We start from the raw sequence: 9,256 nt of genomic DNA, 5'->3' as shown, positions 1-9,256 counted from the left end.
AATTTTTATAGTCATGTGGGACTGTAAACCATATCGTTACTACCATTGTTTATACCGCCGTATAGAAATCACTGATGTACAAAGTGTGAAGAATAAAGAAGTGATTCTAGTATTTCAAGACGATATTGCTTGAGGACAAGCAACGCTCAAGTGTGGGAATATTTGATAATGCTAAAAATGAACATATATTTCATAGCATTATTCCTCAAGAAAGACAAGCTTTTAGTTGCAATTGTTCTATTTACAAGTGATATTCGTTTAAATAATAAAAGGTGAAGACAAAAGACAGATTCGACGAATTGAAGACGCAAACGACCAAAAAGCTCAAAAGTACAAAAGACAATCAAAGAGGTTCCAATTATTGATAAGAAACGTCTCGAAATTACAAGAGTACAAGATTCAAAACGCAAAGTACAAAATATAAAATTGTACGCAAGGACGTTCGAAAATCCGGAACCGGGACATGAGTCAACTCTCAACGCTCGACGCAACGGACTAAAAATTACAAGTTAACTATGTATATAAATATAATATAATATATAATTAATTATATTAATTATATATATATTATATTTATAAATAAATCGTCGGCAAGAAAGACTCCAAAAGCTGGTGAGCTGTATTTACAAACTCCGCGACTCGCGGAGTTTGAAGGAAAAAAATGCCGCGAGTCGCGGAGGCCCAAATTCTGAAAGTTCCTATAAAGCCAACCGAATTCTGATCATTTTTCACACTCTTAATTGTAACAACCCAAACCAACACCCGACAAAACCTTGTGAAAATACGAAATAAAAAAAAATTTCTGTTGCAGACCATCGGCGCGCCGCGCCATATGGCCCGCGCGCCGCGCCATATCTGGCTGTCCCCGGGACTTTTAACCGCGAAAAGATTGACTAGTTCCCGGCACTTTTAGACAAAACGCTTTTTACCATACAACCAAATATGTAAAACTAACATGTTTCAAACATAAAATTAAAGTTTTACAAGCGGGGCCCACATCGGCCGTTTTACGAGTTTAATACAATTTACGAGTTTCGACCACCAAAAAGTTTAAGTTCCAAACTACACAATGAGCATGGCGTTTGGGATTAAACTACCCAACTATCGGTCAAACTCCAAGAGCTACTAAAGCCAAAAGCGTCCCCTAGCATCGAGCGGGATCTTTAGTCCAAAACGATGCCCTTACCCTTGTCCAAAACCGAACCTATAAAATGGTAAACAACGAGAGGGTAAGCAAAGCTTAGTGAATGCAATAATTATACGAATACATATATAATTATACCTACTTGCATACACTTACACAACCGCAAATATGCTAGCAAACAACATTAGCTTATCGTCGCAATATCAAGCTATAATTCTCCCATACCACAAGCTAGCATAACAACCGCATATAAATATAACTCGAATAATATAATATGCTTACAACACAAATAACCATGGTTAACCAATAGTACAAGGGAACGGCGCTCGCGAAAACGCCATCGGTGTTCATAACATCCGTTAGGGCACTTAACACCTCGCACCACTAACCCCTAGGGTGGCACCTTAACACCTCGGCACTTCACCCCGAGTGGCATCTTAACACCTCGATGCTTCACTCATTATTTTACGGAGTGGTGTCTTAACACCTCGACACTACACTCCTAGGTGGCATCTTAACACCTCGATGCTTCACTCATTATTTGTGTGCTAACTAACCCAAGCCCTAACCCTTAATACAATTAAAGTAAGAAATTAGGTTTTAGAACGTACGAACACAATCACTACGTAGCTAGCGACTAGATGAACGACTTTAAAACACGCACCTAGACCCGATTCAACCTCCTTCTTCTTTTAATGGAGCTTTCTCACTCTTGAAGTGCACTCTCTCTCTAAAATTGAAGTGGAGAAGATTTGGTGGTTGTGAATGGAGTAATGAAGCTCCCAAAACTGATCTAAGGCATTTAATTCGGCCCTTAAGTGTTTTTACCAAAATACCCTCAAAATATCTAATTTAAAAAGAAAGGGGAATCTGTCGCAGGCAAGTGGCGCGGCGCGCCAGAAGGCTGCGCGGCGCGCAATATCACCAGGCCAGATTCTGACTTCTTTTTAAATGTACAACAAGAACCTCACTTCAAGTAGCTTATTTACACATGTGTACACAACAAATATTCGGGTCTTACAACTCTCCCCCACTTAGATTAGGTCACGTCCTCGTGATCCGCACCAAAACTAGAAGTTAAACATTTCTACCTTGAACATTTCCGTCTCCAATGCGGAATTGCACATGTAGCAATCACCCATCCGGGTTCTCATTTCCATTCGATCAAAATTCTCACCACTCACTCGGAAGTATACCGTGGAAACACCATAATATTTTTTTCCAAAAGCCTTATCATTTTATCATAACAACGATATCGGGTAATCAACCCGACAAAACAACCACAACTGCTTGCTCCTACGCCGAGTATCCAAACTAGTACCCTACACTCCACAATCGTCCTAAAAGTAGTACAATCCATCGACAATCATTGTCGTCACGTCTAACAATCGTGGAATATTCGGGAATCATCCCGACACTTTCCGAAAATCTCTCGTATCCCTCTATCGGGAACTTCGCCATACCGTCTCACGTTGCTAACTACCTTCGCAATTAACCCCAAAGTCCAACTTGGGACTTTTTCGAAGACCATCGAAGCTTTCCTTTCCTAAATGAGCGACACCCGTTCGCTCATCACGTCTACTAGATAGGAACTTTTCCGCATTCTCCGGCGTTGGTCATACTAAAGAATCCTTCCAAGGACTCGCTATAAGATATTCGAACCTCGGTCTTTCAAATCATTTGAGTGTCAACGCTCGCTAAACATCACACTATACCACCGTTGTAAATTCGAGTTTCTCACCGGTAACCAAAATCAAAGCAATCACATCATCGGGGTCAAAAGTTACACTAGTAGGTATAAGGAGGCACCTGACGTTGTATTATCCAACTCCGATTACTAACACCGAGTCTCCCAGACTCGACCCTTACGGGGTCTACTCCTGATGTCACACGTCACCTAACTACATGCGGTCACACAAATCTAACGAACCTTACGGCTCGACACCCATGACTTCCTAGCAGCACCTGCTAGTCACTATCCACCTAGGCCGCATAGCTAGTCTACTTATATTCCATCTCAACACTAAGGAGGCGCTTGGAACACCAAGGCTTACACCTTTCCAACTTGGTCCTAACCATTAACCTGGTTACCTACATACATAAGGATAGTTAACCACCAAGACTCTACTCGCACACGAACGCGATTAACGGAAATGCCTCTAGAACGGCACACCGCGTACACCCCCAAAATCATAAAAGAAAAGAGTGGCCGTCAAGAGCGTACAACACTCGCCACACAATCACAAAACCGCCATTGAAATTGAATCGTCAATTAATCATTAATTCGAAGATTATTCCAATAACTAAATACACACTTGCACGCATTCCGAAACGTGCAATACACACAACATTCGAAGTCTATAATGATCACTTAGAATACGCGAAGTCGTCACGTATTCTTCCAACTTCTCTAGGCAATCATTCTCTAAGAGTCAACATTAATAACCAAATTGTCACCCGCAATTTACTAAAGTCCACAATTCCGAGCACAAAGTTTGCTCAATCCCTTATATCGGGAAGAACTTAACCGATCTCGTGCCAATATATCAATCCCCTAGCGTACCCTTACCAAGTACAATGCTAGCAACCACCAAGTCTCAACCTAATGTCAACAACCCAAAAGATGAAGGCCAAGTAAAAATGAATCCTTACGGATAACACCTTCCACCTAACACCCCTCTTAGTACGCATACACGGCTAATACGCATCTACCACAAGTATTTGATCAGAACACGGCTATTGTATCACTAGTCACACAAGATAGTCCTCATAACCAAACCACCGGCGTATACAACCAGTAGTTTTCAATACTAACAATAAGAAGGTTATTCAATACAAAACTCAAGGTGTACAAAAACGGCTATCGTGATATATCTGTAGTGCGCAAAAATGGCTATTGCAACACTACCAACAATATGTGTGTGAAACACAGCTACCACACTATTAATACCAATGTGTGAGTAAAACCGACTATTACTCACAACCATGTGCACAAAACGGCTATGTGCACAATTCCTACGGGCAATTAAAATCGTAAATATACAAGTAACGGTTCTTCCCGAGAGCCGCTTGCCATCCATCACAACCAAGGGTGGTAACGAAGAGTTAATCCTTCCGGATATCCCTCATCACCTATCACAAGTCAAACGCGGTCAAAAGAGAGATGACCCCAAATAAACACATATATCTAATTTCCTCGTAGTACACAAAATGGCTATTTTGTAACTACTACCCAAAGTATACGACAACGAGGCATCGTACCCTTTCTCAAATCCCATTACGCTTCCTCGGTAGGAATATAAATCCTAATAAAGTCGACACAATTTCTTTGATGTAACACTACCAACTTCCCAAAGTAGAACCTCGTTCCTAAATCAAATCGTCAAGATTACAAAGTCAAACGATTTCGCCATTTACCGTCGTACACGACCATACTTGGCGTCGGTCCCTCTTCCTGAATTCTCGAGAGCTAAATTCGATAATAATAAATACTAACATCTACCGTCACCCGATTGCGCCACTAAAGTGATGACACAATGTCAACATAACACGTATCCTTTTAGAACGAAATTACCGCTACCCGCAAGGTAGACTTTTCCAACTATCAAATCCTTTCTACCCGTTACCACTACGAAAGCATCCGGTCAACGATACACACATGCTCTCAAGGGTTTCACCCACTTCACTACAAACGCGAACACGCGCTCACAACCTAACGCCAAAGTTCGTTCTCATGGCTTAGTGGATTCATTTACCCTATCACTAAGAAATGCTTGATTGCACCAAGTCTTACGCCCTCGTCCGTCAATACAAATGTCATCATAGGGTGTTTCCATTAGGAATGTCACCCGCATCAATACTACGTATTACCACTATGCATTCGTCCCCAGGGCGCATTTTCAAGAGTCAATGACTCAGGCGCTACCTTGGTGCACTATCATAAAAACCATCAACAAATCGAATCTTCACCGAGTTCACTTGAGTCTAAATAGATCTCGAAGCAAAGTTTAAGTCCCTAATACATACACGAATCCATCGGCACAAATAAACAATAATAAGGCATATTTGTACCAAAGACGAAAATACCTGAAACATCATCGTTGGACCCTTGCTCTCCACTGATCATCAGATAGTCACGCTCTAACCTCCTAACCCGATCTACAAACGATTCGGAACATTCCGACTTACGGTGTCCCTTCTTTTGGCAAATAAAGCACTTGATCGTGCTTAAAGGTACACTCGTACAATCCCGTGCAAAATGACCCCGTCCTCCACACCGAAAGTACGTAGGCCCATAACCTGTCTTACTCCTCTTCTTCACTTTTTCAACACCTCCGGGCGTACTTCTCGCCCTTTTACTAGGAGCACCTCTTGATTCTAACTTTCTCTTACCCAAAGAGTGATCAGCAAATTTTGAAGCATGAGATTCAATCCCCATAGCTGCTCCTTCGTCACCGTCACCTTGAGGTTTAGGAAACCTCTTTTCTAACTCTTCCTTCACGACCTTAGGCACTCGGTCTCGAACCATCTCGGTCACTATTCCCTCGAACGACTCTTGGAGAACTTGCTTAACCTTGTTGGCGAAAATCAAGATATAGCGTTCAAACTCCGCCTCAATCCTTAATGTTAACTCATCCTTCCCCTCATGAATAGGCGCGTCCGTTCCGGTTCCATCTTCCGTCTTCATTCTAAAGAATGCATATAGATTAAACAACGAAACGAAAAGGAACGACATACATATACCACACTACTCCATCTCGCTCAACAATCATCGTACATTACTTGTTTGATACGATTTGCGCCCGTAACAATGGTAGCTAATCATTGTTACGCGAGCACGTCGCATTAACTTGCTAGTACAACGTCCATCTCGCTCGAAGCTCGCTAAACATACATAACAAATAGCGCATGATTAGTTACATAAACCTATGCACAAACCAATCCCGATCCGACCCAAAGTCCTACAAGTCCCGCATAGCGCACACACAAAAAGTCTAAGTCTAGGTGCCTATCTCAAGTCACCTAAATCCCTTAGACCATGCTCTGATACCGCTTGTAACAACCCAAACCAACACCCGACAAAACCTTGTGAAAATACGAAATAAAAAAAAAATTTCTGTTGCAGACCATCGGCGCGCCGCGCCATATCTGGCTGTCCCCGGGACTTTTAACCGCGAAAAGATTGACTAGTTCCCGGCACTTTTAGACAAAACGCTTTTTACCATACAACCAAATATGTAAAACTAACATGTTTCAAACATAAAATTAAAGTTTTACAAGCGGGGCCCACATCGGCCGTTTTACGAGTTTAATACAATTTACGAGTTTCGACCACCAAAAAGTTTAAGTTCCAAACTACACAATGAGCATGGCGTTTGGGATTAAACTACCCAACTATCGATCAAACTCCAAGAGCTACTAAAGCCAAAAGCGTCCCCTAGCATCGAGCGGGATCTTTAGTCCAAAACGATGCCCTTACCCTTGTCCAAAACCGAACCTATAAAATGGTAAACAACGAGAGGGTAAGCAAAGCTTAGTGAATGCAATAATTATACGAATACATATATAATTATACCTACTTGCATACACTTACACAACCGCAAATATGCTAGCAAACAACATTAGCTTATCGTCTCAATATCAAGCTATAATTCTCCCATACCACAAGCTAGCATAACAACCGCATATAAATATAACTCGAATAATATAATATGCTTACAACACAAATAACCATGGTTAACCAATAGTACAAGGGAACGGCGCTCGCGAAAACGCCATCGGTGTTCATAACATCCGTTAGGGCACTTAACACCTCGCACCACTAACCCCTAGGGTGGCACCTTAACACCTCGGCACTTCACCCCGAGTGGCATCTTAACACCTCGATGCTTCACTCATTATTTTACGGAGTGGTGTCTTAACACCTCGACACTACACTCCTAGGTGGCATCTTAACACCTCGATGCTACACCCGAGTGGCATCTTAACACCTCGATGCTACACTCTTCACGTGAAATGTGGTGTCTTAACACCTCGACACTACACCTTTCACGCTACAACAAATAGATACATTATATACATACACATATAATTATTCCACTCACCTCAATGTCTTGTGAAAAGATACCCGAGCTTGCGAAACCTCAAAGTAACGTACCTATCACATTATACATATAATCAAACACAAACTCAAGTTGGTCAACCGATCCTTTCACCATTCCAAAGTCATTTTGACCCAAGGCGCAATTTCAACCCATTTGAACCCTTAACCCTAATTTTGGGTCAACACACACCAAAACCCTAATCATTAACCAAGATGGGTTTAAAACACTTTTAAATCACGAAGTTAACTCATTTTTTACACATGCAAGACCACTTAGGTCATTAAAGACCCATTTGACCCATTTCAAGGTCAACACACCCATTTGGGTCATCCATGCCCAATTAACACCCATTTACATATCATTGAAGTGTTCTAGTACTTTAACTAACTAATTAGGTTCATAAACATAAATTAACACTTTGAAAACCCTAATTAGTTACCTTTGAGTCCACATGACCCAAATTCACCCAAAACCCCCAATTTACTAGCAAATGGGTTTTGTGTGCTAACTAACCCAAGCCCTAACCCTTAATACAATTAAAGTAAGAAATTAGGTTTTAGAACGTACCAACACAATCACTACGTAGCTAGCGACTAGATGAACGACTTTAAAACACGCACCTAGACCCGATTCAACCTCCTTCTTCTTTTAATGGAGCTTTCTCACTCTTGAAGTGCACTCTCTCTCTAAAATTGAAGTGGAGAAGATTTGGTGGTAGTGAATGGAGTAATGAAGCTCCCAAAACTGATCTAAGGCATTTAATTCGGCCCTTAAGTGTTTTTACCAAAATACCCTCAAAATATCTAATTTAAAAAGAAAGGGGAATCTGTCGCAGGCAAGTGGCGCGGCGCGCCAGAAGGCTGCGCGGCGCGCAATATCACCAGGCCAGATTCTGACTTCTTTTTAAATGTACAACAAGAACCCCACTTCAAGTAGCTTATTTACACATGTGTACACAACAAATATTCGGGTCTTACATTAATCTATCTCTCTTTCAATATATACGTAAAAATATATATATAATTTATATTTTAATTTTAATTTTAATTTTAAATCCTAATAATAAGGGTATGTTAGCAAATGTTGTAAGGGTGTAAGTCGAAATTCTGTCCGTGTAACGCTACGCTATTTTTAATCATTGTAAGTTATGTCCAACCTTTTTAATTTAATGTCTCGTAGCTAAGTTATTATTATGCTTATTTAATCCAAAGTAATCATGATGTTGGGCTAATTACTAAAATTGGGTAATTGGGCTTTGTACCATAATTGGGGTTTGGACAAAAGAACGACACTTGTGGAAATTAGACTATGGGCTATTAATGGGTTTTATATTAACTAAACAATACCTTGTTAATTTAATATACAAACTTATAATTCGACGTATTTATATATAACCACATACGCTTTACTGGGTACGGTGGGCGGGATATCTATAAATACCAATAATTATTCATTTTACCGGATACGGAACTGGATTAATAGTTAATAGACTTGTTGAAACAGGGGTGAATTACATTCAAGGGTAATTGGTGTAATTGTTAACAAAGTAGTAAGATCTTGGTTTACACGCAGTCGATAACCTGGTGTATTCATTAAACAAAGTATTAAAACCTTGTTACAATTCGAATCCCCAATTAGTTGGAATATTTGACTTCGGGAATAAGAATAATTTGACGAAGGCTTTCGCTCTTTATATTTATGACTGATGGACTATTATGGACAAAATCCGTATGGACATATTAAATAATCCAGGACAAAGGACAACTAACCCATGGGCATAAAACTAAAATCAACACGTCAAACATCATGATTACGGAAGTTTAAATAAGCATAATTCTTTTATTTCATATTTAATTTCCTTTATTTTATATTTAATTGCACTTCTAATTATCGTATTTTTATTTTTATTGTATTTAATTGCACTTTTAATTATCGTACTTTTTAATTATCGCAAGTTTATTTTATCGCACTTTTATTATTCACAATTTCATTATCGTTATTTACTTTA

At 40.0% G+C, this 9,256-nt stretch overlaps 1 long non-coding RNA gene across 1 annotated transcript; it reads right to left on the bottom strand.

Moving 5' to 3' along the window:
* Nucleotides 1-931: 931 nt before the first annotated feature.
* LOC139898996 (uncharacterized) lies at nucleotides 932-1,553 on the bottom strand. Its single transcript, XR_011777248.1, has 2 exons — nucleotides 1,287-1,553; nucleotides 932-1,204 (listed from the first exon to the last, which is right to left on the bottom strand). It is a non-coding gene; the product is annotated as an uncharacterized lncRNA (long non-coding RNA).
* Nucleotides 1,554-9,256: the final 7,703 nt, after the last annotated feature.

Source organism: Rutidosis leptorrhynchoides, chromosome 3 (genome assembly GCF_046630445.1).
Source record: "Rutidosis leptorrhynchoides isolate AG116_Rl617_1_P2 chromosome 3, CSIRO_AGI_Rlap_v1, whole genome shotgun sequence".
Taxonomy (NCBI): domain Eukaryota; kingdom Viridiplantae; phylum Streptophyta; class Magnoliopsida; order Asterales; family Asteraceae; genus Rutidosis; species Rutidosis leptorrhynchoides.
The sequence above is the reverse complement of the archived record's forward strand: the minus strand, read 5'-3'. Positions and strand labels throughout refer to the sequence as shown.